The sequence below is a fragment of the Trifolium pratense genome, linkage group LG3 (assembly GCF_020283565.1).
Source record: "Trifolium pratense cultivar HEN17-A07 linkage group LG3, ARS_RC_1.1, whole genome shotgun sequence".
Taxonomy (NCBI): domain Eukaryota; kingdom Viridiplantae; phylum Streptophyta; class Magnoliopsida; order Fabales; family Fabaceae; genus Trifolium; species Trifolium pratense.
This window is the reverse complement of record NC_060061.1, coordinates 38,186,518-38,195,848: the sequence shown is the minus strand read 5'-3', so window position 1 is coordinate 38,195,848 and position 9,331 is coordinate 38,186,518. Positions and strand designations below refer to the sequence as shown.

At 30.4% G+C, this 9,331-nt stretch overlaps 1 long non-coding RNA gene across 1 annotated transcript; it reads right to left on the bottom strand.

Moving 5' to 3' along the window:
- Nucleotides 1-1,543: 1,543 nt before the first annotated feature.
- On the bottom strand, nucleotides 1,544-2,925 carry LOC123914419. The gene is made up of 4 exons (XR_006811826.1): nucleotides 2,795-2,925; nucleotides 2,368-2,444; nucleotides 2,196-2,252; nucleotides 1,544-1,646 (listed from the first exon to the last, which is right to left on the bottom strand). It is a non-coding gene; the product is annotated as an uncharacterized LOC123914419 (long non-coding RNA).
- Between the last annotated feature and the right edge of the window lie 6,406 nt (nucleotides 2,926-9,331).

The following is a 9,331-nucleotide window of genomic DNA, read 5'->3' as shown; positions in this document are numbered from 1 at the left end:
CTTGAGAAGTTTTGCTCTCATTTAATTGTATTAAAAATTGGAAATTAACTCAATTGAATTTTGTTTTGGAGTCCATAGGCTAGATTTAATTTTATTTGAAGTCCATAGGATTCATTCTATTTTCTCTAACGTATTTTTTATTTCACAAATCCATAGCATTTGTTAATTTCTTTCTCTCTCTTCAAGAAAGAAGTTTTGAGAAGTTGTTTTCCACAAACAAACCCTAGCCGCCGGCCACCAAATCCAAGAATTTTTTTTGAAATACCCCTGTACCCACAAAACATCACCAAAATACCCTACCTGAGAATAAAATTTCCAAAATACCTTACTTTTCCCTTGTGAGTGGAACGCGCCATCCAGCATGTGGCGTCCATATGAAGAACGCGCCGTTGGCAATGTAGTGTTCATAGGTTGAACGCGCCATCCAGCATGTGGCGTTCAATTGATTTTTTTTTTCGTTAATGAGGGAGAATGAGAGAAAGAATACTAGAACTTTGACTCATGCGGTGCATGGGTCTAATTAGGTGTAATATGTAACAATAAAAAATAAAATACAAAAATTCTAAGAGCATTTTCAATAAGAGTAGTATAGGGAATTTCATGGACTAATTATTCTATATTTGTTTATGTGCTTATTTTATATTTTATATATTTTTTAAATAATTTTGGAACCTCATCGTTTTGTTTACTTATTAAAAAAAATTGCTGATAACTAAAGGTTAAAAAATTGATGATAATTAAAGGTAAAAAAAAATTAAAGACATAAACTTAAGGAAAGACAATAAAAATATTTCGTGATGAATAATATAGTCAACAATAATTTTGATATGATATACTTTTAAAATTGATGGTGCTTATCAATTATTGTACATAATTTTAATCACTATTGAAATTCCCTATACTACTCTTATTGAAAATGCTCTTAGAATTTTTGTATTTTATTTTTTATTATTACATATTACACCTAATTAGACCCATGCACCGCATGGGTCAAAGTTCCAGTATTCTTTCTCTCATTCTCCCTCATTAACGAAAAAAAAATAATCAATTGAACGCCACATGCTGGATGGCGCGTTCAACCTATGAACACTACATTGCCAACGGCGCGTTCTTCATATGGACGCCACATGCTGGATGGCGCGTTCCACTCACAAGGGAAAAGTAAGGTATTTTGGAAATTTTTTTTTCAGGTAGGGTATTTTGGTGATGTTTTGTGGGTACAGGGGTATTTCAAAAAAAAATTCCCAAATCCAATGCCTCCAACTTGATTTTGCTACCATCAAATCTCATCCTCTATCTTCCTATTCAACCTTCTTCTTTATCTTTCTCTTTTGTTTTGCTTTTTTGTTGTTGTTAGAGTGGTGCTTTCAATTTGTTTAGATCTAGATTTTGATCACCACACACCACCATTTAAAAAATCATCACTATAAAAAGGCTCTCCTCCTTCTCATCCACAAAATCCAGAACGAAAAATTAAGATCGGAATACATTTGCCAATAGCCACCGCGCCGGAAAATGTAGCCACCGCGCCGGAAAATGTAACCACCGAATCGGAATCGTGCTTGAAATTGTATCACTGTGCCAGAAACATACTTTCTTTTCTTTTTACATCTTTGTATGAGAGGTTTGCTTCTTTGTCTAAGCTCCTAGTTTAACAACAACAAAATCAGAGAAATTAAAGGAATATTTTTTGCTGGTAAAGTAATTTTTTTATATCTATGTTCATATCTATAAAGAAACACTCATATTTATTTAATTTAATTTCATGTTTAAAATTATTACTGCAAGGTCTTTTTAAAACAATATAGCAAGGTCATTTTCTAGTTTGAAACCTACCAAGCTCTTATTATTCCGCAACATTTTTTTTTAATTACTTAATAAATGTTAGTAGTTGTTTTCATTCAGAAAATGTTATTTAAAAAATGTTCATAGAAAAACAATTACTTTAATGAAAGTCACAAACTCAACTTCTCTAGCTCTTTTCTTCTATTTGTTTTTAGATCCGTTAATTTTTATTTATTTATTTATTAAAATCATTATTTTATTTTATTTTTGAAATCTTCTAAGCTCTATCTTTTGCAACCAATTTTTGTCCAAATAAAATTGTTAGTACTTATTTTTATTCTTCATAACAGCATGTTTAATTAAAATGTAAAAACAATATTGAACATCAATAAATATTAAGTTATTTTTACCTAAATCAAACTTTCTTTCTTTTTTTCCTCCTCATATTTATTTGTATCTGTATGTATCTGAAAAGAAAAAAAATTGTTACATTGATTAGTGTAAAAGAAAATTTTGAATGAAAAAATAAAAAAGCTAAAAAAATAATATTGAGCCAAAAAAGTGTTAAGTAGTTGTTTTTACCTCTGTTTCTTGTTTTCTTCTCATTTTTGTTTGTATCTTTTTTTTTTTTTTGGTAAAGGTTTGTATCTTTATGTATCCTGAAAGGAACAAACATATTATTGCATTAATTAGTGAAAAATAAAATGATAACAATGCTTTTGATAAGTATGTGGTGGTGCTGTTTTTTGTTTAATGAAAAAGAAATTAGTGAAGATTGATATTCATTTGCTTGACTTTTTATTTATTTTTGGAGAAGTGCATCTTCTAAGCTCTTATTTATTTTCTGCAACAATTTTTTTTTTCATAAATAATTGTTATTAGTTGTTTTTATTCTATAGAATCATTGATGTAAAGGAAAGTTGAAGAAAAAATATGTTTGTTAAAAACATGATATAAAAGATAGAAAAAATAGATGAACAAAGAAAATGCTAGTTTTTCTAGGACATACCTTTGTGAAGATTTCATTTTCTTTTATTCTTCTTTCTCTGCAAAATAAGAAGAACAAACATTAGTAGTAAGAAAAAAATATGCAGAAGAAAAGAGAAAATGAAAGAGAAGATAGAACATGAATATGAGTAGATTAAGAGACAGAAAACACAAATTGATTATAAAGGGAGAAAAAGAGGGAGAATATGAAATTTGAAATTGAAATCTTCTAACATTGGACAGTGTGTAAATAGCTTATGAAATACCAAATATAACCTTGCTTTTTGAAATTTATCATGCAACTTTTGAGTGGTAGAGAACTCCAATTTTGTGGGGTTATAAGGCAAAAAAACGAAAAAGAGCAATTTGGGGAGAGTTGCAGAAAAGCTTTGAGGAGCATTGTGGAGCTTATGTGCCAAATATGACAAAAATACCCTCAATTATTCAAAACGCAAAGCAACAACAAAAACCAAAAAGTTAAGGGTGAGAGGGACAATTCAGTATTTTTGGTAGTATATTACTGTCTTTGATTAGTAGTTGATTGCAAACATAAATATAATAGGGGTAAATCAAAACATAGGACTATTATTACCAAGATTGTCAGAACCGGACCGATCATCGAACTGGCGAGCTCATCGGTTCAAGGTTCAATTGGTCGGACCGGGTTCAATCGGAGTCGAACCGTTTTTAATTAAATATATATTTTAATTAATATATAAATAAAAATATATGAATAATTGCTCAATATTTCACACATTAAAAAAATAAAATATCACAACTCAAAATAAAATAAAATTTATAATTCAAATCAAACGAAAAATAGATGAAAAACAAAAATATTTCCTATTCCTACGATGTCGTTGTTTTGTTTCAGGTTTTTTTTTATTTAAAAAAAAATTAAAACGACGTCGTTTTGCCCTATTTTTTAAAAAAAATAAAAATCTGCAAAACCGCTTCAACCGCCCGGCCGGTTCACCGGTTCGTCCCGGTTCGACCGCGGTTCACGCGGTTTTTTGCTCAAAACCGAACCGCTTTTATGACCGGTTCACGGTCCGACCGTTCCGACCGGCCGGTCCGGTCCGGTTTTGATAACCTTATTTATTACAACATGTCTATGTATTCGGAGTCGGATCGTAAAAATTTTGATTCTCAATCGTTCATCAGTCCAATTAGGTGATATTGAATGGTCGGATTGATAAAATTCAAAATCTTCACCAAATGTCGTTAGTTTCAGTTGAACTTCGAGGTCCTTTCAAAGAAACTAGGTTTCCGATGGGACTGTTATTACAATATGTCTATGCATTCGGAGTCCGATCGTAAAAATTATGATTCTCAGTCGTTCGTCAGTCCAATTATATGATATTGAACAATCAGATTGATATAATTCAAAATCTTCAGCGAATGTCGTTAGTTTCAGTCGAACTTCAAGGTCCTTTTATAGAAACAAGGTTTTCGATGAGACTATTATTACAATCTGTCTATGCATTCGGAGTCAGATCGTAAAAATTTGTATTCTCAATCGTTCGTCAGTCCAATTATGTGATATTGGACGGTCGGATTGATAAAATTCAAAATCTTCAGTGAATGTCGTTAGTTTTATTGTATTCATTTTGTTCTTTCTATATATTTTTAATAAATTTTTAGTAAAATTATAACGGAAGATACAAAATATGGAATGTTATTAAAACTGATAAGGAGAAATTAATAAAATTGCTAGTAATCAATTTTATCTACTTCTAATATTTAATTCTTTTATATTTTATAATTCGACAATTTTGGTTCCGCTATCATAATTTTTAACTATAAATTGACGATGTGATATATTTTAAACTACGTGACATGTGATTTGATGATGAGAAAATCCAACATCGATGAAATTGTAAGAAAAATTATTCATAAAGTTAATTTAAATCACATTGTGTAATTATTAATTTAAAAAAAAATCAGAAAATAGAATTATTTTTACTTATTTATTTCTTTATAATAATTATTTTTGTTTAAAACAGAAAAAATTAAACTTTTATATTAAAATAGAAATCCAAATCTCCTGTAACAAAATAAAAAATCCAGATTTCCTTCCATCTCCTTCTTCATCTTCAATCATGATTTTCACAAATTCATCCAACAAACTTAAATCCCCAACCATTCAATCCAGATTTAAAAAAAAAAAATCATAAAAATCTGCTAACCTTCTACAACCTAACCCTAATTTCCAAATTGGAAACCCAAATCAATTTCATATCTCTACCTTCTACCTTTTTTTTGAATGAGCAAAAAATTTATTAGAGAAAAAAAGAGTAAACAGTCATTTTAGTCCTTGAAAGTGTCACTCGCTATCAATTAAGTCCCTGAAATAACGAAAATTAAAAACAACTCTCTGAATGTTGATTCCATTAGTTAGTTTAGTCCAAAACGTTAAATATCGGTTAAATGTGTTGATGTGATATTGTGATTAGAATATTTTAATAATTTGTTGACTTTTTCAATGTCCATTTGGATTTTATTTTAATAAATATTAATTTAAAAAACAAAAAACATAATAAAAAGACAATAAATTAACCTGACAAAATAAAAAACAGTAAAGAAAATCATACCGAACAACAATCAAACATTCAAACCCATAATTTATCACATAAATTCATCGCAAAAGGGACTTGTTATTTGTTACTCTCCGATGGACAACAATTTATTCTCCATTTCACACTTTCAATTTTTGGATTTGAAGGTTGGAAGAACATTCAAATAAGAAAATGGATTTTTGGGTTCTTCTCTTTCACAACAAGATTTGTGTATTCTGATTACTTACTCGATCTCGCTATAAAATTCCGGGCTTTGACATCATCATCTCCTTCCTCAACCACCAGCTGCATCGTTACTTCCGGCACTGATATCCAGCAACCACCAGCAGATCCGTGTTTGAATATTGGGTTTTAAGGTGAGATGAGTTGGGGATGATTTTTGTTTCCCAAGTTTGGATGAAGTTTACAAAATAGGCATGATTTTCATTTCCCATACGGGATGTGTTAGATTTTGTAAATTTTTGTTAGATTTGGATGATTTTTTCTCTTGTTTCCTAGGGGTTGCTTAGAGTTAGTTCCTTTCATTCTTACATTGTCTTGCTGCTACTGCTTTATGTCATATTTTTTTTGGGTCATGCTAACATGTGCCTCCGGGCACTAGTTAAGGATATCAAAAGAAGTAATTTTTTTATTGAAAAGAGCATTTTTTATACTTATAAAAAGTAAATTACACAATTTCTAATACATTCATACCTTATTTAGCTCCTTAATCAGTGCCCCAGGGGCATTAGTTAGCATTTTCCTTTTTTTTTTTACTTTATGCTTTATGTCATTTTAATTCTTGCATTTGCTTCCCTATTGTTATTGGTTTTGTTAAATTATTTTAGGGGTTTTGTGTGTACATTTGATTTTTAAATTAGCAAATTTGTTTATTATGAATTTGAAGGTGAGATGATTTTAGTATGAATTGTTTTAGTTTTTTTTGTATTTTATTATCTTTTTCTTTTTAAATTAATGTCAATTAAAATGAAAACTAGTGGAATTTTAAAAAAATTCCAACACATCATTAGAACATCCTAGTCGGAGTGCCACGTCAGCATATTATAAGACACATCATCATATTTAACGGATGTTTAACGGTTTGAACTAAACTGACTAACGGAATCAACATTGAGGGAGTTTTTTTTTTTAATTTTCGTTTTTTCAAGGACTTAATTGACAGCTAGTGACACTTTCAAGGACTAAAATGACCATTTACTCGAGAAAAAGCCAAAAATCCAAGCACAAGGAGAATTTAGCCACCGATACAACCAGCAAGAGATTGATACACGAAATAACAAACAGAAAAACAAATTCCCAAGGCCTAACAAAAGGGAACCGAAAGCTCAAGAAAAAGCGGAAAAACCAGGAAAAAAAAACAATAATAGAAGCAGATAACACTTCGTCGGAATCACAATTGGGGCTATGGATCGTGCTACAGTGATTTTCCCCTTTCCACTCGAGTTTGTCGAAATCACAGTTGATGATGTTGTTGTTCTTGAAAAAGTGATAAAAAGAGGTTTTTCTTTTGTTTGTAACAGTCTAACAGATGCACTCTCATCATAAAGTAAAACAAACAAAAGAATATGGTACTGACAGTCCATTGTAAGTCATTTGATCTAATAGTTAAAAATACATTTTTTAGGCGGAGGACCTACTATCCTTATCCACGCTAGACTTTGCCGGAGAACAAACCAAGGAAAACAACCATGGATCCTGCGTGAAGATGATTTGGAGACAATAGAGGATGAAGATGATTTTGATTTTTGATTTAGATGAGTTAGAGCATCCACAATGGAGATCCCCAAATTTGAGTACTTAACTGAGTCTCACGTGTACACATCACTTATTTATTATTTTTTAATAATAGTACCTAATAAGTACTCAATCCCTCAAACCCAGCACTTCTTAAAAAGTTCTAAATCGGTCCCACTAATAACTCTATATCTCATTAATAATAGTACATCTTTATAAGTAAGTCCCACAAAAATATATTATAATGAGGAGAAAGAGGGTACCTATTTGAGAAACAGTACCTATTAGATACTCAATGAGTTTTGCTCCAATGATAGTACTAATAAGTACTTATATAAGTACCTAATAGGTACTACCATTGGAGATTGTCTTAGATCTAAATTTTAGTATAAGGACATAAATGTAATCAACCACTCTCACTTAATAAAAAAATAAACTTTTTATTTTTCAACTTTTTGTGGGACCCAATGACCAATAATATACAAATACCTATTGTAGCAGGTCAATTAAAAAGGTTTACCGGTGGACTGAGGACCATATTAGGGGCTCCAAAAAAAGGGTCATGTTAACATGTCCATCAATGACACATGTTAAGATTCTAAATATAGAAAATTGCATTTAATGTTAGAAAAAAAATTTAATGTTTAAAAAGTTAAATGCACAAATTTCAATATATTATTTCTACTTTTGCTTTCTTAACATGTGTCTTTGGTACACATGTTAACATTTTCCCCAAAAAAAAAATAATGTGATCAATGATTACTTCCGACATATTTCCCAAAACTGAATTCCTTTACGCAATGATTGATTGAACCACTTCTATAATAGATAATACTCCGACCAGTGAACATCAAAAACCCAATTAACGTGCAAGAGTATACGTATGTGCAAAAGTATAAGTATATCTATGGTCCCTGTAATGAAAGGGGGTATTTGTTGTTATCATAACATTATTTAATAAGGGCCTAAAAGCAATAGAAAATTTAATAGAATTGAAATTTGATGATCGGGGGGTATTTGTTGTTATCAAAAAAATTAATTGGAAGGGGGTATTCGTTGTTATAAAAAAAATTGCTTCAACATAAGTGTCATTTTGTCATTTTATATTTTTATTGTAATTAATAGCGGTGGACAATCGCAGAGTCAAAATTATTATAGAATTTGAGTAAAATTTCACATGTGATATAATATATGAATTAATCTCTAAAAATCTTAATTTTATTCTAAACTAACCATAAAAATCTAAGTTTTTGCCTTAAACTAACATCCAAAAATACCAACAATTTCGATGTGGGGACAACACATAAAAATGTTTATTTATTGGTTAAAAGATAATTGAAGGAGTGGGGTTAGCTACCCCTATTTTCTTTAGTATACATCTGTCCTTGGTAATAGCCGTGGACAATCGTGGAGCCAAAATTACTATAGAGTCTAAGTAAAATTTTACATGTGATTTAATATATGAATTAATCTCTAAAAATCTTAATTTTGTTCTAAACTAACCTAAAAATCTAAGTTTTACCTTAAACTAACATTTAAAAATACCATCAATTTCGATGTGGGGGCAATGCATAAAAATGTTTGTTGGGTAAAAGATAATTGAAGGAGTGGGTCAGCTACTGTTGTTTTCGGATTTAAAAAAATCGTTTAAAAATAATTTTTAGCCACCGAAGAGATTACTGGGTTGAGTCGCGGACTAGGTCATTCTCTTTAAGACGTTTCGTGGCACTGCCCAAAATTGTGTAAGCAGACCATCAACCACGCCGTCCACAAGATAAAACAGCTCAGTTACAACAGTATACTGATATGCTACTGCACTGTAGAAATCGGTCAAAGAATACACCTTCTTGAATGGTACTACAATACCACTCGAATTGATGCTACGACATCAATCTATGATTCATCGGTGATTCAGTGGTACTACAACAATACCACTCAAATTTATGTTACGACATCAATTTATGAATCAACGGTACTATGATACCACATGTGGTACTATAATACCACATGTATTGATGATACTACAATATCAATCAATATAATGGCACTGAGGCCACTTTGATATGGTACTAAGACTAATCTCAAATCAAAGGGATCATGGTACTAAGACCATTCTTTATTTAAATGAACTAGTGATACTTGATCACTCTTAAACCAAATTAATAATAATAAGGTTTCTCTTTTATTCAAAGCTTCAACTTATGAAATATTGTAATATTCACAAGTAATTTTGTTAGAATTAAAAG